Raw genomic sequence first — 24,695 nt, 5'->3', positions numbered from 1 at the left:
CTAGTCCCGACGCCTGACAGGTAAATGCCTGTGTTGGATTTTTACTCCGCTGAAACAGGTCTCTTCGGGGGATGGATTATTCGTTCAGAAGCGGCCGGCAGGAAGCGGTGGGGACACAGCGGCTTGAGAGGTGCAGAACTCCAGGCGGGATGTGGGAGGCGACTCCTGCGGCATGAACTCTGCTTACGAGAGTGTCGGGGTCACGTGGCAGTGCAGGGGGGAGACTTGCACAGCTTTCAAGCGCAGGTGTAGGATACCCGGAGCCTGGCCCCCACGCTAAACATACACAGCTATGTGTTTAAACGAACTCCGTTGACTTCAGTGGGACTTAAGCATGCGTTTAATTGCTTTGCTGGATTCGAGCCTGAGTGTAAGACATGCACCTAACATTGACGCACTCGTTACCATTAACGTACTGGGTCTGGCTGAGTCAACACCATTTACCTTTCCACAACGCCTATCAAGCTTGTCCTCAGCTCTCTCTGCTCACTTCCTGTGGAACAGTGAGCCAAGCTCTCAACCCTCTTCAAGGCGGGCCGGGCCCAGAGCGTCTAAGAGATCTCCTGAAGCTGTGGGGTGAGGACTGTGAATAACAATTCGGCTTCACAAGCACCAACGGTGCTTCAGGCGAAAAGGGTGAAGCTCGTCTGTGCCGGGGGTCGGCCCTCGCGTGAGGAACCAGCTCCCACAGAAACCAGGGCCAACCCAGAACCGCTCCACCTTCCTCGTGAAGTGCGCATTTGAAAAATGAGCTCAAAATCCCTCCTGGTCATGCAGTTCTTGCCCTGCTGAGAGGATGAGGGAGAGAATGAACCACATGTGATGGGCATTAGTTGTGTCACTCAGTGCATGATGGGACGGCGCTGGGATACTACCTTGAGGAGAGTTGTCGGAGAACCTGTATAGACTAGATTGCCTTCTTTATTGGAAGGCAACTCCACAGAGCAAGAAACTCAAGCAAAAAATATTTTAAATGTGTGGGGTTTCTTGTGAACTTCAAGCACATTTTAGATGTTGCTTTAGCTCTGCCAGTCTGTATTCAGGAAAGACTGACTCTGGGATTTAAGCCCTGACTCGGCACGGCCAGTGCCTAACTTGAAGCACATGAATAGTTCCACTGAAGTCTGTGGGATCACAACTAGCTGCCCCCAGTTGCGGGCAGCCGATGAGCCTGTTTGTGCCCCTGTTGATATGAACCTGAGAAGGACCAAGGCTAAACAGTAAAATCTTGGGGCTTGTCGACATGGGGAGCTAAGCTGAATTTACAGCGTGTTTGTTCCAACGCTTTAAACCCCTGCGTGGAGACGCTGTTGCAGAAGTAGTGTCCATAGTTCAGTTTAGCCTGATTCACTATAAGCTAAAGGCAGCTAAAGCCACTTCACTTCTGACATGAGGGCATCCCCATGGTTCTAATGAGATTTGAAGCACTGTGAATTCGCACCTTTAGTTAGTTTGGCTTCACTCCCCTGGGAGTCCTCCTTTTAGAAGCGAGCTTGTCTCCATTTTCTTTTCCCATTTAAATCTATCTTTTATCTGATATCCTGGCCTGTGAGGAGACTTAGAAGCCCTTACGCTGTTTCCAGGGTCTTGTCAGGTTTGCTAAAGAAACAATGCACGCTTGTTTTTGACAGTGTACCACTGTTACTGATAGGTAAGTGCTGCAGGAGAAACCACATGGGTAAAGGCTTGTGTGCACTTGGAAACTTCCTGACATAGCTATTCTGGAATAACTCCCTGTGTGCAAGCTCTTATTCCAGAATAGTTTTTCAGTAAATTCCCAAAGGTAGACAAGCCCTTAGTCAACCAGAAGCAGACTGAAGGTAAACCAAAATAATCCTCACTTAAACTGAAATCAGATTGGCTGCTTAGACTTTTGCACTTGTTGACTACATCTTTCTAAAATTACAGCTTAAACTGGAACTGATGCATCTTTCTGGAGACAAGCTTTTGGGATTAGCCCCTAAGGTTTGAATTGGAGAGCTCCTCAGGCAATGCCTAAGGCTGAGGGGAAGGAGTGAAACCCAGAGAGGACTAAAACTTCTGCTCATCAGAAAAGCTGTGGAAAAGGCAGCCTCAAAGGTGCTGATTTGTAAATGGATCTCGTGACTCTGTGGTTAATGAGTGAACAATAATACTGAGCAGCATTTGCCATCTGTAGATGTCCCAACAGTTCACAAAGGTGGGTAAGTGTCTTCATCTCAATATATACAAGTAGGTAAACTGAGGCACGGATTGCCCAAACTGTTACACAGTCAGTCCCAACTCAGAGCCAGGAACTTAAAAAGCCAAATCTCCTGAGTCCATCATGTGCCGTAAGACTTTCAGCTACCTCTAGTGGAAAAGAAGCACCGTGGGTGGGTTCCCAGATGGCATTCTATATTTAAGGGGGGTTTCATGAGCCTCAATGTCGTACACCAGGCTGATGAGCATTGCTTGTTGCATCTAGCATGTGTTGATGGCACCTGGGAATCTTCGTGTTTAGAGTGGGGCTGCATGGGCAGAGCAGTGAACTTGGAACAAAGTCACTTACCCATAGTCAGTTAGATTCGCTTCCTTCCTGGCCCATCGTCGTGCGTTCACGAGAAAACACTGCTAGTTATGCCAACCAGTTAAGGTACTCGAGGCCCAGGTATAGCAAAAACATCATCTTGCAAATGTAACGATCAGTGTGGCTCACTTCAAGGTGCTGTTTTCAGAAGAGATGTGATTAAAAGTCATGTTTGGATTAGCTTTTGATTTAAACACATCTACTGTCCGTTGTCTGAATGCCAAATAGCCCTGGCTCAAATATAGAGGACAGTCCCTAGCGGTATTTGGAGTAGCTGTAGGTAGGGTGTAATCCACTAAAAGATAAACTGAGATCAGTACCTGGAATAATTAAATCGTATGTAAGAACATTAAATCAAGGTTAAGCTTTTAAAGAAGCTATTACTCGACTGAATTTTTTTTTCCTGTCTGATAATCCAAAAAGGTTTATTTGCCAGCAAGAAAATGAGAGGTAAATTGAGAACGCGTAGCGTCCAGATAGACCATCCAGGAGATGGGGTACCAGTGCAACCTGTGGACCAAGACTCTAAGAAAAAAGGGTCCCTGAGTCTATATCTCGACCACTCGTTTAGGTGTCTGGTTTTCAAAAGTGCTCGGCATCCAGCCCATCACCCCGTCCGCCTCCCACACCTGCTCGTTGTGCCTGTCTGAACTCGAGGTGTGTTAGTGATGGGTGATCTCTGATGGCATAGAGAAGGGCCCAAGTTCAGATGTCAGCCCAAACCCATCCTGGATGGTATGTAAAGTAAGGCTTGGCCTACACTTAAAAGTTAGGGCAGCATAACGATGGCATTTGGGTGTGAAAAATGCACACCCCCGAGTGACACCGCTATGCCAATCTCCCCTCCGGGGTATTTGCAGGTGGGTCGATGGATGATTCTTCCCATGACCTAGCTACCACCGCTCGGGAGGGTGGATTACGTACGTTGATGGGGAAAACCTCTTCCATCACCGTAGGAAGTATACCCCCTGCAGCTCCGTCATTGTGTTGCCATAGCCCCTGTAGTGCAGACACCCGCCTGAGACCGGAAAGCTGATGAGAACTGGTATTATTTCAGTGCTTTCAGTCAGGCCAGAGACTCTGAGGCCAGCCTTTCCCAGGGAGCGTCAGCCTTTCTGATCCCCTGGCAGTTGTGAGTTAAACTGTTGTGTAAACCCCCAAGGTGCTGTTTCTGGGCAAAGGTTCAGCTGGAAGGAGGCTGCGAGGAGCCGGCTGACAGCCGCTGCTCGTAGGTGGGTGCTGCTGTGGCAGTGTCTGTTGGCATTCATCTAGCTTGAGAAATGCTGACTGGAGGCCCGGTGCTAGCAATCTGATTCAGCAGAAATGTGCTCTCGGGAGGCTGGTGTGACACTCTGCTCTTCGCGTTCCTCGAGCCCGCTGCACGTTTGGCCCTTCGTTATGCTTGTGCCATGTGGTAGACTGTCTTTAGTATCCCTTAGCGCATTTGAAGGGAGCGTCACTAAAAGGAGCTCGCTCTCTCTCCCTGCCTGTCAGTGTCCATTAGTCGCTTGCCAGTGGGTTGCTTCCTCCATTGTGCCTAGTGTCAAAAGTAAGGACAACAGTGCCTTGATGAGGAACAGGCTGCTGGCAAACATACTTTCTTGGAATATGTTCCATCCTTTTGTGGGAGTATCTGACTGGGAACGAACCATGTAAGCGATTAGGGAGAACGGTCATTGATAGGACAGTGGGGGGCTTTTAATAGCTACGTGGGCACATTACAAACTCACTGAGGCTTAATGAGGATGGACATACTGGGAAAAAAATAGCCCAGAATGAAAGGGGTCTCCCAAACCCATTGGGATTGACCAGTGTGGTAGGTCTCTGGGCGGCGTAAGCGCCATAGCCACATGCTTAAAATCCTAGAACCATAGGGTTAGAAGGGACCGCAAGAGCCATCTAGTCTAACCCCCTGCCAGGATGCGGGGTTTATGTCATCTCTAAACCATCCAAGACAGATGGCTGTCCAGTCTCCTCTTGGAAACCTCCAGGGAAGGAGCTTCCATGACCTCCCTAGGCAGTCTGTTCCAGTGTCCCACTGTTCTCACAGTTAGGAAGTTTTTCCTGAGATTTAATCTAAATCTGCTCTGCTCTGATTTGAACCCACTGCCTCTTGTCCTGCCCTCTTTGGCAAGAGAGAACAATTTTTCTCCATCTTTTTTTTTATGGCAGCCTTTCAAGTACTTGAAGACCGCTGTCATGTCACCCCCTTAATCTCCTCTTTTCCAAACTAAACATACCCAGTTCTTCAGCCTTTGCTCATCTGGCTTGTGTTCCATCCCTTTGATCATCTTTGTCACTCACCTCTGGATCCTTTCCAGCTTCTCTACATCCTTTCTAGATAATGGTGACCAAAACTGGCCACAGTAGAGTAGAGCGGTCTGTAACCTCGCGTGACTTGCATGCTATGCCTCTGTTAATGCAACCTAAAATTGCACTTGCTTTTTGCAACAGCATCACATTGGTCACTCAGATGCTTAAAACTGCAGTTGCAAGAGCCCAGTGAGGGATGCTTTCAATTCTCTGCACAAACAGCTGTAAGGCATCCAGGTTTACAGTGACAGATACGATATGGGTGCGGCAGCAGGCTTCTTCTCGTCAGATGTCTAGTGTCTGTAGCCTTGGACTGAAATACACATTGTGGCCATTCTGAACTTTCACGATGCCAAGAAACAGCCTGAAGCAGGGCTCTTGTCCAAGCTCTGTGAGCAAAGACCAAATGAATCCCCTCAGAGGGGTGTGGAGGGGAGTACTTAACCTGCGAATCTTTGACCAAAAGGTTGTTAATGTTAAAGAGGGCTTGTAAGCCAAGGATTCAGGACACTGATTATTCAGCCATCATTGAAGTACTTCCCTGGCTACGCATACAGCAGGGGGTGAGAATTTATGACAATGTCTTTTTAGAATAATCACTGTTTCCGTAGCTTCAAGGCCATGCATGCAGGTGTGCATGCACCCCAAAGGGGCCGACTCTGTGCATTGTTGTTCAGGGTCTTTGCTAGTATCGCCAACAACTGACGAAACTGTCTGCAGAGGCTGTAAATGTCTTCAAAGATTAGACACCACAGCAGGAATTATGGCCCGCTGGATAGGGCATAAAATGGGACATCAGGAATCCTGGGTTAAAGGCCTTGCTTGGACTGATTTACTTTGGTGTTGGGCAAGTCAGTTAATCTCTGGGCAGGATATTCAAAAGCACTCAGCACTGCCCAAATGCTGTTCCTGTTGAAGCTGGAAGGAGTTCTCCTGCTGACCTCAAAGGGAGCAGAGTTAGCCATCAGGTGCTTCTCAAGAATCCCACCCTCAGTGTCCAAGTTTCCTTGTCTGTAAAAACGTGGATAGAGATACTTATTTTACCCTCTTCTTGTAAAGTCTTTTGGGGGTCTGTGGATTATAAATGCTCTATACTCAGCATTTATGTGTTCATTGTCAGTTGATAATTCCAGCAAATTCCTAGGGCAAATTATTAGCAGGCTAAGACAGGTGTTACTAGGTGGTGCTGTTATACTTAATTCTCCACGTTTCTTTCCTCTGTGTGTAAACAAATGGTTAGTCTTGGGAAGACATGCTGTGTATTATGCAAGATTCTCAGTAGAGGGAACTGTGCAAGCAGCAGAAAAGTTTGCACTCTGCCTTGGTCTCTTATTAGAGTGAATTCTTGAGGTGAGGTTGCTTCCTAGGAAGTGGGCACAGGAGCTTGGCTGAGGTTCCAGGAAGCAGTGGATTCCTGCATGCTGTTTGTGACTGCCTCTGTTCCAGGACTGCTGTATGTTTGTAAATAAAGCAACTTCCACTTAGGGTACACCCAGACTCCACGTCACTGACATATCCTCTGCTGGGGAGCTGACTTGTGAGGTCCTGGATGCCTGCTAATGCTCGGCAAAGGACAGTGCTGGTGTCAGAAGGGACAGTACAACCTTCCTGTGAACATGGAAGTTTTTGTGTATCCAGGGAATCAAAGCTGTGGCTGCCAGTGGTATTTAGGATTTCAGTACCTGCTGATCGGTATTGAAAACAGCTGTGGGCACTAGTGTACGCAGGCATCAGAAAGGGTTGTTGGTTTTTTTTGAGTATTCTATGTGCTGGGCACCTCCCCTGCAAGGAAGGTAGGAGGGCCTTATCCTGAGGAGTGTACAGCTCTGATCTGACAGGACTGCAAGTGAGGGTCATGAATGGACAAGGAGAGGAGGAGGATGGTCAGAGCTCCCCTTTCCTCCGTAGGGTGTGGCCACGCCTTCCTGGTTTGATTCCTTTCTTAAGAAAGTCTTCGTTTCGTGTTTGGTTTCTAAGGGGTGCGGCAGATGGGAACTTTCAGGGGGAGTTTGAATGCACCAGGTGAGGTGGCTTGGATAATGGGCAGGAGGGATTGCAGACATAGGAGGCGGCATGGAAGAAGCTACCGAGGTGCCTGTGGAAGGAGGAGGTGACAGATGGGCATCCCGGGTGAGACTGGTTGCAATGCCAAAGGAGAATAAATCAGAGATGTGAGCGGGGCAGGCTGATGCAGGGCTTTGAAGGCAGGGATATTTATCGCCTGGTGCCCGGTGGAAGCAATGACCCTAGCCAGTGCTAATAACTCTAAAATCATCCAAAGAAAATCCGTTTATTCTCACTCTGCACCCCCAACGTGTAGTTTCCCAAAGACCCAAGACTGTAGGAAAATCATGGCCTGGGCAATGCTAGGTGTGAGTTTTACTAGGGCATCCTGGTAGAGGGGGGGATAGCTCAGTGGTTTGAGCATTGGTTGTGAGTTCAATCCTTGAGGGGGCCATTTAGGGATCGGGGGCAAAAATTGGGGATTGGCCCTGCTTTGAGCAGGGGGCTGGACTAGATGACCTCCTGAGGTCCCTTCCAACCCTGATATTCTATGATTCTAAGTAGCAGCTCAATGAAAATCTTATAAAAAGAGGTTAAAAATAGTCGCTTAAGAAGTGGCTGGAGCTGGGAGGGACCTGTGGTTTCATTTTAAGCTTGAGGGATGTAGAGCTCTTCTCCAAATGGATCTGAATTCTGAAAGGGTTTAGAGGGTTTACAAAATTCAAGCTCCTTCTTCCTTTTAAACCCACCTCTCCCCCCAAAAACCATTCCAGAAACCACCTCCTCCACTCCCGCAAAGCCTCCCAGGTTCCATGCAGCTAGAGCCCTGTGCCGCCAGTAAGATTTCTGCAGGCTTCACGGCCTTGTTCAGAGTTGGTGGTGTTGAAGAGGATGATCCCATTTTTGAGGAAGTGGAAAAAGGGAGTTGTTCCCTCTTCTATTCTCTGAGGTTTCCATGTAATAGCTCTTCCTGTCACTTGCTGTGGCCATGATAAATCACACGCCCACCCACCAGCTTGGTTTCCAGTACGACTTCATTGTGACTGAAAATAGCTCATTGTTGGAATGAAACAAGTGACTTATCCTAGCGTTTCTCTGAAGCTGTTTCCACCTATTCTCCATGCCTGGAGTGATCAGGGGGCTCAGTCTGGCATCCCAGGCATGCAGCTGGGTGAATCTCTAGTGCTTTCTCTTGCATACCTTCCCCTTTCTCTCTCACGGAAGGGGCTGGTTTCCCAGCCTTACCGATGGGAACAGGCAGTGAGCTGCTCTCTGATGTGACAGCGATTGGTCACAGCTAAGCATGGCCTGCTTCTTTTTACCAAGACAAAGAATGTGTTCTCTGGGGGAGATGGACAGAGCTCTGAACCTCTGTGGCTGAATGAGTGAAATCCGCCCTGTTCCAGTGTTGCCTGATTTAGGATGTGCTAATATTAATTCAATTGATCTAGTTTATTTTAATTGATATTAATAATTATTAATATTAATTAGTATGGGTCTTAGGCTTGCCAATCTGGTTGATCAGAAGATAAAAGTTCTTGTTCCGAGTCAGGCTTCACAGAATTTACAGAGGTCCCTTGGGGGTATGACGGGAAGCTCACACTGAGACAGATATAGCCTTAAAGACTTTTTATTAAAATCAGTAATAGAAGGTAAGTGGTAAAATAACCAGAGTTACAAAGTTGCATCCGACGAAGTGGGTATTCACCCACGAAAGCTTATGCTCCAATACGTCTGTTAGTCTATAAGGTGCCACAGGACTCTTTGCCAAAGTTACAATTGCATTACTAAAAAAAGAACAGGAGTGCTTGTGGCACCTTAGAGACTAACAGTGAGCTACAGCTCACTTCATCGGATGCATTCAGTGGAAAATACAGTGGGGAGATTTATATACACAGAGAACATGAAACAATGGGTGTTACCATACACACTGTAAGGAGAGTGATCAGGTAAGGTGACAGATTTCAGAGTAGCAGCCGGGTTAGTCTGTATCCAGAAAAAGAAAAGGAGGACTTGTGGCACCTTAGAGACTAACAAATTTATTTGAGCATAAGCTTTCGTGAGAAGTGAGCTGTAGCTTACGAAAGCTTATGCTCAAATAAATTTTAGTCTCTAAGGTGCCACAAATCCTCCTTTTCTTTTTGCAGGTAAGGTGAGCTATTACCAGCAGGAGAGTGGGGCGGGGGGGAGAGAAACCTTTGTAGTGATAATCAAGGTGGGCCATTTCCAGCAGTTGACAAGTAAAAGAGTAAATGGACACAAATCAGACGTCAAGAATTATAACATTCAAAAACCAGTTGGAGAACACTTCAATCTCTTTGGTCACTTGATTACAGACCTAAAAGTGGCAATCCTTCAACAAAAAAACTTCAAAAACAGACTCCAACGAGAGACTGCTGAATTGGAATTAATTTGCAAACTGGATACAATTAACTTAGGCTTGAATAAAGACTGGGAGTGGATGGGTCATTACACAAAGTAAAACTATTTTCCCCATGTTTATTCCCCCCCCTCCCCCCCGCTGTTCCTCAGATGTTCTTGTCAACTGCTGGAAATGGCCCACCTTGATCATCACTACAAAAGTTTCCGCCCTCCTCCCCCCTGCTGGTAATAGCTCACCTTAAGTGATCATTCTCGTTACAGTGTGTATGGTAACACCCATTGTTTCATGTTCTCTGTGTATATAAATCTCCCCACTGTATTTTCCACTGAATGCATCCAATGACGTGAGCTGTAGCTCATGAAAGCTTATGCTCAAATAAATTGGTTAGTCTCTAAGGTGCCACAAGTACTCCTTTTCTTTTTGCGGATACAGACTAACACTGCTGCTACTCTGAAAATTGCATTACTGCTATGCAAAAGATATATACTATAGTATAGTATTATATGCAACAAAGCTTTGGTTAATATACTCACACCCTTCTTTGATAACCTGGTGGTAAGAGACACAGGACCAGCCTTGCGGTTCAGGTTTCTCAGTTCTTGAGTGAGGGATGCAGTGCTTAGACAAAACTAATGCTAAGAGCTATTAAAGAGAACTTAGGGTTTACTTGACAAACTTAAACTTAAAATCAAAACCTAATAAACAAACTAAGAATAAAACTTAGGGAGACCAAGCTTATCCTAGTTCCCTTGAAACTTAGTTTAAGAAAAACAAGTATAGCCTACCAATAGTAACAGGTTTCAGAGTAGCAGCCGTGTTAGTCTGTATTTGCAAAAAGAAAAGGAGTACTTGTGGCACCTTAGAGACTAACATACAAACCATGAAAAAATGGGTGTTTACCACTACAAAAGGTTTTCTCTCTCCCACCCCACTCTCCTGCTGGTTTGTATGTATAAGAACATCTTCTGTATTTTCCACAGTATGCATCCGATGAAGTGAGCTGTAGCTCACGAAAGCTTATGCTCAAATAAATTGGTTAGTCTCTAAGGTGCCACAAGTACTCCTTTTCTTTCTACAAATAGTAGTAGTCCTAGTAGATAGAATAAAATAAAATAGGAGTGAGTGAAAGTAAGTAAGATAGAGTAAGTGAGAATGGAGTACTCTCTCGAGGTGGGTCACCTCTTTTATAGGGCAAAGTGCCGTAAATCCTTCCTCCTATGCCCAAATTTCATTCCTCACCCACAAAAGGTTACCCCATAGACTAGTATATTTGTGCGTATTGATGACCGGTATATATGCACATAAGTTTCCTTGTGGTGTACCTGTTAAGTCTGTGGGTACAACATTGAACCCCCCCCCCGCCCCCATGCCATTCTCCATTGTCTGTTGGTCTAGATAAAAGGTCATAGACATGTGTGGATACTTATCTATTTAGGTAACAAGATATAGGTCAACTTCTTTTCTGGGTAAAAGGTCTTCATATAGATGTGCTAACTTTGCCTTCGCTTAACATACAGGATATGACCTGTAGGTCTCTTGCGTTACAGCCAAACTTACTTTAATATAAATCTATAAACCTATTACAATAAACCTAACTTAAACTATAAGAAAAGATCGATCTATCGATATATATATAATAAGCAAGCAGGTTAGTCCTATAGGCTACACCAGGGGGACCCAGCACTGCAGTGGTTCAGCGTCGCTTAGCCTGTATACGAACGTACTGTACCCAAAAGCTAGTGCAGAGACTCCCAAGAGAGAGAGTGGGGCTGTGGAATCCTCTGGGGGCAAACAGAATTCCTTACCCGGGGCTCCCTGGGGAAGGTTTTTACTGGGCTGTGAGTTTTTAGCCTTTGTTTGTGTATGGCTGCTCATTATACACCTGACTCAGCTGTATTTTGAGGGATGGAAGGGTACCAAGCCAGTTTTGGAAGTGCTGGGATCAGATCACTTGCAGGCCTTCTTTAAACATGTTGGGGCAGATGGCATATGAACACTTCCAGCTGTAGAGCAGTGTTTCTCAAACGGGGGGGGGGGGGGTCCCGATCCAAAAAGAGGTTTCCAAGCTATTGTAGGGGGGTCACGAGATGGTGTGGTATTGCCACCCTTACTTCTGTGCTGCTGCGGGTGGAGGTGTTGCCTTCAGAGCTGGTGGCAGGAGCGTGGCAGCTGCTGGCGGGGCACCCGGCTCTGAAGGCAGCACCACCCCAGCATCAGTACAGAAGTAAGGGTGGTGTGGTATGGTACTGCTGCAACCTCCTTCCCCACCCCCAGCAGTGTCCTCTATTTGAGAACTTGAAATATGGTCACCCTACTTTACACTTTTTGAAAGGCTTCAGTGCCTCTGACCTCAGGGATAATTGTTTATTTAGTGTGTGCATAGTTGTCTAGCCAAGCGATGGCATCTTCAGTGGCATGATGCAGTTCTTCTAGGCCACTAGGCCATTATCTTCTAGGGGTAATGATTACATGCTTCATTTAGTGCTCCTATGAGTACGTAGAGTAATTTGCTATCACTTTTTTTGGAGGGGGGTCGTCAAAGCCTGAAATATTTTCAAAGGAGGGCCCCAGCAAAAATAGCTTGAGAACCCCTGTTGCAGAGACTTTTTTTGCTCTGGGTGAGCCGTGCCCAAGGCTATTGTCCTTCTCCTGAACCGTCCTTAGCTCTTGAATTTGTCCCCTGCCCAGCTTGTCACAGAGCTCAGGGGAATAGCACGCTTGGTGAGAGCAGAGGAGTAGGCATCTCTGGGCTTAGTTTTGCGAGGGCATAGGGTAGGTTCCAAATGCCCTGGCACCATGTAGAGGCTCTAAAAGGAATGTTTTGCTTGGGCCAACTGTACTGAATTTTCTCTGATTTCGTTTTAAGCTAAGCAAGTTCAGGCCTGGTTCAAAGCGCTTGGAGAGGTAAGAGTGTAAACCAGCCAGTTCGGTAGCAAAGATACTGGGATCATTGCTTGCTTTCAGCTCCCAGCGACTACAGAGTCCGAAGTGCAGCATGAGACCTGGGCTTGATTCCTGCTCCCTAGTATTTCCATGACTAAAATGATAACTACGTAGCCTGCAGCCATACTTTCTCCATGCTGTGATCTTGTCAGAGCTCCTAAGCTAACCGAGATAGGGCCTGGTCAGACCTTGGGTGGCTGACTCTCCAAGGGAAAAGACAAATCAGAGGCGCACCATGATTGCATTCCTCAATGCATCCGTATTTTAGTCTCCATTTAGAGGCTTTTCTGTGGCACTCATCCCTGTAGTCACCGAGCAGCTCACATGCATTGATAAAGCTGTCCTCCTACCCCGTGAGGCAGGGAATTTATTTTTAAACCCATTATACAGATGCAACACTTAAGGTTGGCCAATACTGAACACTCAGGTCAATATAGCTACAGCGGTGAGGGGGAGGAAAAATCTTCATCTCTTCACTCCGTAGCTGTGCCGACCTACCCTCTGGGGTAGATGCAGCCAGGTCAATGGATGAATGTTTCCATAGACCTGCCTACTGCCACTCAGGGAGCTGGAGTTCTTACAGCAATGGGAAAGCCACTTGCGTCACACAAAATTCAGAGGGAACCATTGACTGTGCTCCTCCTGTCTAACCGCTCTGATACGTGGAGGAGTCGTGGAGGGAGGTCTCTCAACACTCGGACTCAAGGGGCTAATCAACACTTCTGCCACAGAGTTCTTTCTGTATTGTAGGTGAGAACTGCCTCCCATAGTCTACCTTCTTTGCGTCAGTGCTAAATATATGTCCCCAGGTTAGGGTTATAATAGATGCAGGGTGTGGAAGCGCGATTAAGAACAGCCTGTGGTTAGCTTCTCCACCCCGTCCTGCTGAATGTAATTGTCTCCTCCCGGTGCACCCTGATGGGCGTGGGGATGATTCGCACAACAGTTGTTAATTTATGCCTTGCAGCAGCAGATCCAGGCCAGATGCCTCTGCTCTTCTTGTTACTTTCCTGTTAGCTAATAATCGCACGTTGGCAGGCGCTAGGCCCAGTCTGCACACGGCGCAGGGACGGGGTGGGGGTGGGACTGGGGCGGGGAGGTAGCTCGTTCCACAATCTCTCACGATCCCTTGGAGCAAGGCGTCTGTTCACCTGGTGTGGGCACAATAAGGACCCACCCTCTGTTTCCTCTCTTGGAGCTTTGTCCCAGTTTCTGTGGCTTTTCTTTTTAACAGACCAGTTTCTGGAGTCGCACGTTTGCTGTAACTTCTATTGATTCAGTTTTTCACACTCAGGCCTTTGTGGGGTCACTTGGCATGAGCAGTGCTCCTTAGACGTCCCCTCTCTTCCTAGTCGGGAGGGATGTCCCCTACGTGCCTACCTGTCCCCTGGGTGCTAGGGATTCTTAAGGGGCCCTGCTCCCCAGAGCTCCTAGTGTTGTGGTCTCTGTAGCAGCGGGAGTCCGTAACTTCCCTTCAGGCAGTTGCTGCTAATGCAGGAGTCTACCTGGTTAGGGTTCTCCCTGCAGGTAGGAAGAGTGTCTCTCTCAATCGAGGCCCTAAACACTCCCCTCCCAGCATTCCTGTTTGCTCTTCCTTCAGAAAGATCAAGACAGGCGATTTATTGGTCCTGACCAATAACTTCATGAATCAAGTGCCATTTGTGGGTAGAACAGCACTCTTAAGCAATTCTAGGTCACCCCCGTCGCCCATGTTGTCAGTGTTACGGGGCACAGTAATAGCGGAGTAAGGCAGGACATCGAGACTTAGGTTCAACGGGCCAACGAGGAATTGGACATACGGCACTGGGGCCGTGTTCATGTTGTCAGAACAACCTTTGCTTTTGGAGCTCCCTACTCTGAGTGAGTGCCAGATCTCGCTATCTTAATGCTGGCTTAATGTTAGGATTTTGTGTTTGTGTTTTTAGGCCTTGAAGGAGAACTGAACCCTATAATTCGGAGGTAATCGGCTCATAAACCTTAAAGGCTCATCTGCCTTTGCCAGCAGAGCTGGGAAATTCCATGCCTGAACAGCTATGCACTTTGCTAGCAAACGTGATGTGCCCATCCTAGAATTTCTGATGCTGCCATACTTTCAGACGTGCCTAACTGTATTCTAAAACTAGATTTTTATTTCAAACTTTGAGAATCACATACTGCTAATGTAATGTGTGACAAGTGTAACACTTTTGTGTATTACCATAGCAACTACAAGTGCCAGTCCTGGCTTAGGACCCTGGTGTGTTAGGCATTATACACAAACAGAAGGAAAAAAGTCCCTTGCCACTGGAGTTTTTCTGTTTGAAATGAAGGTAGCTAGAATATATATATTTTTCTGAACTGGGAACAGTGTGTTTGTCCTCCCAGAATTCAAACAGCTAACAAGATTTTACTCAAACATTACTCCCAAAAATCCTCTTATGGGCCAAAGCCATGCTGAAGAAACTGGGCTCTTATGGGCCAAAGCTAAACTGGAGAGTAACAATTTCTACACCCATTTTCACTTTGTGACTCAGTCTCCCTTCCAGTCCTTTAATGCCCATGTGGCTGCTATCCTACCCCCTTTAACAAACCAGCTAACTTGCGGTACGGAGGATTTCAGGGACAATGAGGCTCAGTCCCAGCTCCCAGTCCCCTGCTCTAACCACTGACGTTTGCTAAAGCAGAAGTCCCAAAGGGAATGCAACTGCTTGCTTCGTGGTATGATAGGCAAACTTTCGATTGCACCATGGAGAGGGTGGGCAGCCCTGGTCTTTGTCCATTGTGTCAATAAGAGGGATGGAGAGGAAGAAACCTGGGCCTGTGGGCTGGTTGGAATCCTCATAGACCAACTTGCAGACACTTCTTCAGATCAGCCTGTCTATCCCTGTAGGTTCCAAGGTCTCTCAGCACCTTAGTAGTCACAGCTGGGAACAGAACGAGCTCTCCTGTTCTCTGGTCTAGAGAGAGCAAACTTTTTTTCATATATGCATGTGGTTCTGAGCATTTGCATTAGTATTCTGTCTCTTGATTGAATTCTTTGAATGTCAGATGTTTGACCTGTACTTTTTTTAATGGGGGCGGGAATAAAACTTGTTTGAGATCACCATCTAACAGGTGTTTAGCTAGCTATGCTGGGGTTCTGTCGCAAGTTGTTGGTCTAGGTGCAGGAACTGCTGGGTGATCTTCTCTGGCCTGTTATATGAGAGGTCAGACTAGCTGGCTATAATAATCCATTGTGTCCGTGAAGTCTATGAACCATGGTATATAATAATGAAACACAAACTTGTATTTCATTTGCTCTTTTGTCAAATGCGCTGTGACTGTGTGTGACAGACTAGCATGCGTATAATTGCTTTATTACTGGCTCTGGTGCTGTAGAATTACAGGACATGTGCTAGTTGACCTGGGAGGAGAGTGCTTTTTATGGCATTATAAACTCTACAAAGGACCAGGTTAACACTGCTGCACAGAGTATATTGCCAGAGATTTAGCCCTCTGTGACCCTGATGAAATTCAGTGATTTGTCTCCGAGGTTCTTAGTTAAGGTCCCCTGGCGCCCATATCTATGTTAACCAATGCTCCTCTGGCAGAATGAGTGTATCCCGGCTAATTGTACCATTCAGTGCCTGGGTAAACATTTTTGCATCAGCAGTGAGTGGAAGGCTTGTAGAGATGGTGGCTCTGTTCGCACAGTGTGGAAGACTGAGCTAAATTTGCAACAGGAGAGTCCAATAAAGACTGTTTAGAAACCAAGGCCGTGCACGGTGATGGATCGCCTGCCTGCCTTGGGCTGGGACGTTCAATCAGAAAAAGGCTGAAGCACATGGCTAGGTGTTCGGGGATCTGAAGGTCTCTTCCCAGCTCTGCTGTGGGCTGCGTATGACACCTGGGAGACAAGCCGCTTAGTCTCTCTGGGCCTCAGTTTCCCCATGTGTTGAAACTGACACGCTGCCCCCACCAGGCTGGATTAGTTGTTTGTGACAATGCTTTGAGATCCTCAGCTGAGAAGTGCAGAGTATTGTTGCTGCTTTAAATGGTCTCCAGGAAAATATTTTTCCCTATGACACCAGAGGGGTGCCAGGTGTTCGGTCTCAGGTTGCGAACGATAGAGGGTCATCATAACACTCCACATTTCAGAAGAGGTTATTGAGCCGGCTTATTCTGGATTTTATCCTAGGAATGTCATTCTGTGTACTACCCTTCTCAAAGTACAGAAAACACTGATTTAAATCAGGGCATTTATCTCCATTCAGTCTGTGCCAATCCCAGTAGGTTGTACTTTTACCCTTTAGAAATTTCAGCTTCCTTCTATTCTTCCAAAGCTCTGCACGTCCTTTTCCATTTCTGCTGCTGTGAATCGCGTTCCCAGGACTGTAAAGCACTCTTCTCTCTCGCCCTGTGAAGAAGCAACTTTCACTGCACTGATTTGAGGACTGCTCTCATAGAGGCCCATTGTACTGTTCTTAAGTGGAGGGTCTAGCCTGTACTTTTTTCTTTAGTTGGGATATTTGCCAAAAATCCCTTTTCCTATATTTATTCTGGCAAAGAGAAAATTGGTGGGAACAAGGCTGTAGCAGTAGGTGCTCCAAGTTCCTGACTGTTTTGTCATGGTTAGAAAGTCTCTCTGATCCCCTCCTGTTAATAACTTTTCCCTTTCTCCCATATCCCCAACCTCTGCTTTCTCAATGTCTGCCTAGAGACTACACTAAGGCCCCAATCCTGCGAAGCACATGCTGAATATAATGGGGCTACGCATGCTTAAAGCTTAGCATGTGTTTAGGTGCCATGGTGGATCGAGGGCTAATTCAAGAAACCTTTTTAATCGACCACCGTGTGTATTTTTTGTGTGTAGTTTGCTATTGAGGAGTTCACATACTTTGCATAATCTATATTGAGAATACTTGAACCAGTTTCCAGAATAGCTTTGTTATTTCAGACCTTGTGACAGAATGGATTTCACCAGTTTCTGCAATGGACAAGTGCAATTACACCCACCCTGGGTTTTATATAGCCACTGACTCAATAGTTTATTGGTGGTGAAGCCTGGATGATATAACTAAAACCAATGAGAAGGGGCCTTTTGGAAATCATTAAAGCAGTCCCACTAAACTCATGGAGGATGAATTTTCAAAGGTGCCTGATCTGTATTTAGCCACCTGAATATCTATTTTAGCATTGACTTTCAATGGGATTTGAGCAGCTAAATCACTTAATCCTACCCATCATTTTTATTTTGAATCATAATTCACTGAACTGAGAGCTTTAATCCTCGATTCTCTTTCCCTTTCCTCCTGGCTCTGGGAGGAGCTGGATGCCACTTGCTCTGCAATAATTTTGTTTTAATGTTTGCAGTTTTTTCCACATTAGCTGTGTCTGGTTGAGTCTCTTTGGAAGCGCCAAATCCTCAGACTTTTTTGGTCCCTTGCTTTGAAACTGAAATCGCAGAGAAAAGGGTTAGTCACATTAATAAAGAGCCCTAACTGGAAGTGACTTTCGGCTCCGGTGTTCAGTGGTGCCGTTAGGGAGAGGATAGAATATGAGAGTGTACGGTTTCCTTCTGGTTTACTCCAGCTCCTAGTACTGACAAACGGGAGTAGCACTTGTGCAATAAGACAGAGCCAGTACTACAGGCCAACATTTTCAAACCTGAGTGCCTAAACCGTAGGCCCTGATGTAGCATGTGCTTAACTTTAAGCCTGTGTTTAAGTCGCATTAAGTTGGTCAGGTATAAGCATATTCTTAAAAGCTTTGAACAGGGATGGAATTACTCATATACTTAAAGTTAAGCAAGTGTTTAAGTGTCTTGTGTAATCCATATTGCGGTACCAAAATGGATGTGGCCTGATTTTCCCTCCCAATCAGCCATTTCCATGTAGGAGCCTAACTTTAAGCCCCCAGGTTTGAAAACTTTGGCCACTGTATACCAAGACTTGAGATCCATGGCAGGCTGTCGGAGAGCCCAGCCGCCTCATCTTGGTGGAAGGAACAAGAAGCGTTTGAGGTTTTCCCAGATTAGTTTGTTCTGAAATTCATTACAGAATGGGTGAGGGAGTATGCAGTTATGCAACACCCATTCTGGCCACACAATCATGCTGGAAAGGCATAACAAGTGGGGTTCTGCAGGGATCAGTTCTGGGTCTGGTTCTGTTCAATATCTTCATCAGTGATTTAGATAATGGCATAGAAAGTACACTGATAAAGTTTGCAGATGGTACCAAGCTGGGAGGGGTTTCAAGTGCTTTGGAGGATAGGATTATGATTCAAGATGATCTGGAAAACTAGAGAAATAGTCTGAAGTAAGTGGAGCACAAGATAAATATCGGTCAACAGTGTAGCACTATTGCAAAAAAACTGATCATCATTCTGGAATGTATTAGCAGAAGTGTTGTAAGACATGAGAAGTAATTCTTCCGCTCTACTCTGTGCTGATTAGGCCTCAATTGGAGTATTGTGTCCAGTCCTGGGAGCCACATTTCAGGAAAGATGTGGACAAATTGGAGAGAGTCCAGAGAAGAGCAACAAAATGATTAAAGGTCTAGAAAACATGACCTGTGAGGGAAGATTGAAAAAATTGGGTTTAAGTCTGGAAAAGAGAAGACTGAGAGGAGACATGATGATACTTTTCAAGTACGTAAAAGGTTGTTACAAGGAGAAGGGAGAAAAATCGTTCTTTTTGACCTCTGAGGATAGGGCAAGAAGCAAGGGGCTTAAATTTCAGCAAGGGAGGTTTAGGTTGGACATTAGGAAAAACTTCCTAATTATCAGGGCAATTAACCACTGGGATAAATTGCCTAGGGAGGTTGTGGAATCTCCATCATTGGAGATTAAGAGCAGGTTGGACAAACACCTGCCAGGGATGGTCTAGATAACACTTAGTCCTGCCATGAGTGCAGGGGACTGGACTAGATGACCTCTTGAGGTCCCTTCCAGCTCTGATTATATGAGGATAACTGGCACAAAACAAGGCCCCGAACCTGCAGTTTGTTGTGCTTGTGCACTGTTTTGTATTGCAGTGGCTTGTGGGAGTTTTAGGCGTGGACTGGTACCCCTGTGGGTGCTGCTCAAACACGGAACAAAAAGACAGGCCCTGCCCTGGGGGTTGGCTCCTGGGCGCTTTGCAGGATCGTGGCCCAAGTCTCTGAGATTTTTCATGTAACTGACATGCATGTAAACCATGACGTTCTTCCTGTTTTCTGGTCAGGTAGTATAGCTCAACTGAAGAGCCTCCCTCTTGCTTAGTCTAACCATTGCTCATTTCCTGTTCTGCCCTGTGGAGAATCATGGGCTTTTCAGGTGTGCTCAGCTCCCGCTGAGAAGAACATGAGCTGCTGGGCGCTGAGTGGTCTGGAGGATCTGGCCTCTTGTTCAGACATCGAAACAGGGAGTGTTCGCAGAGCTCTGCTCCCCATCTTTTAAAAGAGACTCCGAGGCCACCTTTTCAACAATCAGTCAAACATGTAAGCAGTGCAGTAAGGAAGTGGAACTGAGTTGCACTCCAGAGGGGCGCTCCCATAGGCAGCGCCCGTGCTATGCCAGTGGCGAGTGACTGTCCCTGCTCTGGACCGAGAGTTTTCACGGCCGTCTCATCCCGGAACACTCCCACGTTTGTCCTTTGTTCACAGAAAACTTCATATTTCTGCATGTTAATTTGCTTCTCGGCTGTGTCACGGTTCTCTTTCCGTCTGAGCATTTCAGCTCTTATCTCAAGCCTTCAGCCTGCTCACTCCACTTCCAGCCTGCTTGTTGGGGCAGCGCGGCTCGGTGTGATTCTGCCCTGCTGTGGGCAGTCTTTGGAGGAGCGGGGAATGTGTCCTGTTGGGACCGCACTGTTGGCGCCAGGTTGTTAGGTTGAATTGTGAAAGGGGAGGAGAATCTGATTAGGAATCCTGTGCTTTATTCCATTAGTCCCTCTACTTCCTGCAGCTCAGGCTTTTTAAAATGAGTGAATTGGATTAAAATATCCTCCTTTGTTCTATCCTACCAGCTGCTCCAGAAACCTTATCGCTGGATGCATGGGAGTTCATATTAGCCTGTTGTTATATCTACAGAGAACCTGCATTTAACTTCATCTTCTAAGAAAAGTTTTTGTACATCTTTGAAGGAGAAAATATTTTTTTGTGCTTTATAAATCTGAGAATTAAGGGGACAGTATCCAACATCACATTATCCCTCCTTCTGTCATCATTCCATTGTTTGGGTGCTCCTGCTGCCAAGTGGGGAATTTACCGTTGTTCCTGTTTATTGATGGGTACAGGCATGGAGACACCATAGAGGTAGGGTGGTCAGGATTCATTGGGGCAGGCTTCCCAACCCCAAACAGGCGGTAAAGAGTTAGGCCCAGAAAATCATGAGTGGCTTGAAAATTGTGAGTTTTTAAAAAGTTATAAATTTGAGGCTATTCTAGTTTTTTGAACTTTTTAAAGGTGCACTTGAGTCACATTTTCAAACTTTTCTTTGCAGCCGTGAGTGCTCCGAACTTTTAGTTTTCATTGAAAATAAATAAACTGTACCCAGACCTGAAGAAGAGCTCTGCAAGTCCGAAAGCTGGTCTCTTTCCCTGGCAGAACTTGGATCCAAGATATTACCTCACCCACCTTGTCTCATCATCACCTGCCTCCTGGAGCTGGGGGTTTTAGGTGGAACATCAGTATCGTGAGTGTTAGCAATGCTGGGTGGGATTAAGGTGCCAGATCGTCAGCTGGTGTAAAACAGGGTAGTGCCATTGAAGTCTATGAAGCTATGCTGATTTACACCAGAGTCCTAAAGTTTAAGGCCAGAACAGACAGGAAGACAGACCAGATGAACTGCCGGTGTAGCACCAGCCACCACCAACACCCCCTCAGCTGTGAAACTGCCGGAGGACAGGTAAAATCAGGAGCTCTCATAGGGGAGGGATAGCTCAGTGGTTTGAGCACTGGCCTGCTAAACCCAGGATTGTGAGTTCAATCCTTGAGGGGGCCATGTAGGGATCTGGGGCAAAAAAAAATTGGGGATTGGTCCTGCTTTGAGCAGGGGTTTGGACTAGATGACCTCCTGAGGTCCCTTCCAACCCTGATATTCTATGATTCTAAACTTAAGTGTGAAGTAAGTCTTTGGGCTCCTTGCCAGCTGTGACTGGCTGTTACAGACACCTGGAGCCTCTGGCAGAGCATTCATGTCTTCATGCAGCCAAGGGCGTAGACTGCTGTTGGAAATCCACCCACTTTATTCTGTAAATAAGAGCTCCCTCTTCCACCAGCCTAGGGGATTATCTGACCCTTCTTTGAGCCCATCTCTGTGGAGTCTGAGGGAAGTGAGATTGCCTGGGCATAGCTGAGGGCAGGATTTTGCCTGTGGGATTTTTTCAGTGGTTGTGAGGGATCCATGGGGCAGAAGTAAATCTAGCTTGTCTAACAGCTCGGGTTGGGTTTGCAAAGCAAATCTTTTCACTTGTGAACTGTGCCACTTGCTCTGGAAATCATTGAAACACAAGAAACTTGGCACCCCTGCAAAAGCTATTGTTTATCTCTTCTCTAGTTAGAATTGCAACTGCGGTTGCAACAAAAGGGCAGGGGTGGAGTGGAATATATGACTTAGAAATCTGTTTTGTGTTATCAAATCGTTAGCAACAAATTGTTTTTAAATGATATATAACCCTTGACCATGTCCATCTAGTACTTCCCTGCAAAATCAAAGATAAGCTGCAAAGTTCAAAAAAAAAAGAAGCACATTCTATTCATTGCTCCCATCTGATGTATAAAGATGGCCTCAAAATCTTTGTTTTAGGGTTTGTCTACCTGGAGAAACTGAGGAAGCATTGCATTTCCATTGTAACTATTCCACTTTAGCTATTTCGGAGTAACTCCCTCAATAGCTACAGCACGATAAATTCACACTCTGTTCTAGTCCCCTTGTAAACAAGCATTTAGATTTGACAAAGTTGCAATGTAGATGTCAGTCTAGGATTTAACCTATTTCCTATATCCAGCCCTTCAAATAGTCTCTTCCAGCAAAGATTTTGAAGGAAAGCCCTGTTTAAAATCAGTTTTCTCCCTAAAAAAGTTGAATTTTGCACATCTTTATACATGGTACAGATGCTCCCCCCCCCAGCAAAGGTTAAGGCTGTGCATACGTTGTTAAATATAGTGGCAGCTGTCTAGGGGGCCAGGAGTGTGATTTAAAGTTACGAGACTAAAGATGTGGAGTTTGCCACTGACAATTGAAGGATGAAACCAAGGGCAGGTCTAGGACTTCGGTGGAGAGGCTACCTATGCCAACAGGAGGGATTCTTCCATCGGTGTAGGTACTCCACCTTCCCAAGAGGAGGTAGCTAGGTGTCAACTTAGTGCTATCTACTCCAGGAGTTAAATTGATTTCACTGTGTTGCTCAGGGGGGTGGATTTTTCACACCCTGGAGTGATGTGGTTATACCAGCCTACTTTACTAGTGGAGACCTGGCTCTAGAGTAGACAGCAGTCCTCAAATCTCAAGAAGATGCGGTGTAATCTCCTTCCCACAAAGACAGCATCTCTCCTGTTTCCATTGAAGAATGGCATTGCTAGATTGGCCAATTTACACATCTCCAACTGACGTTTTTGGAGTTTTTTTGGAGTAAAAGGCAAACTTCTTAAATCTTCCATGTCTCCATAAACTCTGTTGGAAGCCTTTAACTAGTAGAAAATTCCCCACCTGTATTCTAGCTAACAGCAGTCTTGTGACCTGGGGCATGTTCTGGTGTTGGTTTCCACTCTGACCTTTCATGAGTCACTGGCTTCAGCTTCCTTGCTTCTCCAGTAAGTACAGAATATGTGTCTCACGGGGGCCTGGCAGTTAATGCAGGGCCTGCATGACCGCCACAACATCCATGTGAGTCAACATCCATGTGCCACAACATCCATGCAAACCCCTAATGCAGACACGCAGTGCTGGTGCAAAGTGAGGATTGCACTAGTGTAATTCACCGGGGTGGTTACCATCTGTACAAGCACCAGTGCAGTTAAACTGGGCCTAAAGAACCTGAATGTAGACAGAACCTACCTCTTCATTGTAAAGAGACTTGGAGGTGACAGAATGGTTACTGGTATTTTATTTAGCGCAGAACATGAGTGTGGGGTTTTTGTTTGTTTGTTTGTTTGTTTTTTTTTTGCTTGAAAATTTTGTTGATGTAGGCAGAACTTCAAGAAGTCTAGCTTGAATAGCAATCTGGCCGTTACACAATAAACTCTTGAGATGAAGCATGACCAACTAATCACAGGTAATTTTGGAAGTACGGTGCTGACAGCTGAAGCTCCTCTATCTAGAAAATGTGGGTCCTTTATAAACTTAACAACCTGAAATTCAGTGAAATAAGCTTTCTGTGACTAGTCGTGTTACGTTGAGAATTTTTGTAACTGGAAATTGAAATAAAAACACAAACGGTCTTTAAGTAAAATATTGACTAGAATGAGCATTTCTGAGATTGTCATGACGGTATTTTAGAAAATTAATTCCCAACCATGAAACTATTCACTTTTTTCTCTGTATATTGCCTAAATTTTCACGCTTTTCTACATTCCCATACTTCTTTATCCTTGCACTTTCATCTCCCAATACTTCTAGCCAACTTTTAACTGATTTTTAAGTAAGAGAAACGATAAATAGAAAACCAGCCTTGCAAAGGGATCATCACATTGTGTTAAAAATTAAGAATTGCTTAAATAAGGCACTAAGTGGTTACGGCAGCATCAAGTCTGCAGCTGAGCACCATATTTTGACTTTAAAAGGTACGCCCTCATGTATATTTAGGGCAGCAAAGCAAACTGGACACAAGTAGGCTCTTCTCAGCAGTTTCTGTATTCATATGTGAGCTGCTTAGAGTCAGCAGAAGATGGAGTATTGTTTGATAAAATTAGGAAGACACTGACCTAGCACTTAAGTTCTGATGGATGCCTGGCCCCACCTGTCTGTCACAGATCCTGGGCTTCACAGCTTCAAAAATGGAATGGGGAAGTATGCAAGGAGAGAAGGGGAAGGCAGTAGCACTTTGCTAAGCTGTAATTCTGGGGTCTTAGTGTGGATCCACTGCTCCGGAAAAGGCATATTTGTTTTATTGAAAGCTCCTCCCACTGACCTGTTGGAACCAACCAAAAAAATAAACATATTTCTCCCCCTGCCCTTCCCCTCCAAAAAAGATGAACTCCATTCCACTGGTGCAGAGAGAAGTAGCCATGATGTTATGATCTATGTTCAGAGTAGATGATCCATTGCAAGAATAAGCGTGTTGTGAACAAAGGATGAAAGAATGAACAGGTTGGGGTTTTCCCATTCATTTGTACCATTTAGGCTTTGTCTTCACTGCAAAAATGATGTGGTCTTAACAGGAGTTCACTAACTTGCGAGAAAATCCCAGTGAAGACGAGGCAGTTGGACTTTTCTCCGAAGTTAGATTAAGGTAACCCTTCGACTCTGGTAGTCTTTAGTTCAACCTGCGTGAAAACTTGACTGCCTTGTCTTTGCTAGGATTTTAACGCTAGTTTACCAGCTCGAGGTAAGAACACACCTTCCTCC

At 45.8% G+C, this 24,695-nt stretch overlaps 1 protein-coding gene across 5 annotated transcripts in view; it reads left to right on the top strand.

Annotated features, from left to right (window-relative positions):
* The window catches only part of SH3BP4 (SH3 domain binding protein 4), a 147,789-nt gene that overhangs the window by 37,658 nt on the left and 85,436 nt on the right, over window positions 1-24,695 (top strand). Inside the window, exon 2 of one of the 5 annotated variants that reach the window (XM_043525260.1) lies at window positions 1,909-2,179. The exons of 3 other annotated variants lie outside the window; for them this stretch is intronic. The gene's annotated coding sequence lies outside the window, so the exon portion shown is untranslated. The remainder of the gene's footprint in view (window positions 1-1,908; window positions 2,180-24,695) is intronic. One more of the 5 variants, XM_043525261.1, reaches the window with a different exon arrangement.

The sequence above is a fragment of the Chelonia mydas genome, chromosome 11 (genome assembly GCF_015237465.2).
Source record: "Chelonia mydas isolate rCheMyd1 chromosome 11, rCheMyd1.pri.v2, whole genome shotgun sequence".
Taxonomy (NCBI): Eukaryota; Metazoa; Chordata; order Testudines; family Cheloniidae; genus Chelonia; species Chelonia mydas.
Note: the sequence above shows the minus strand (reverse complement) of the source record. Positions and strands in the feature narration are given on the sequence as shown.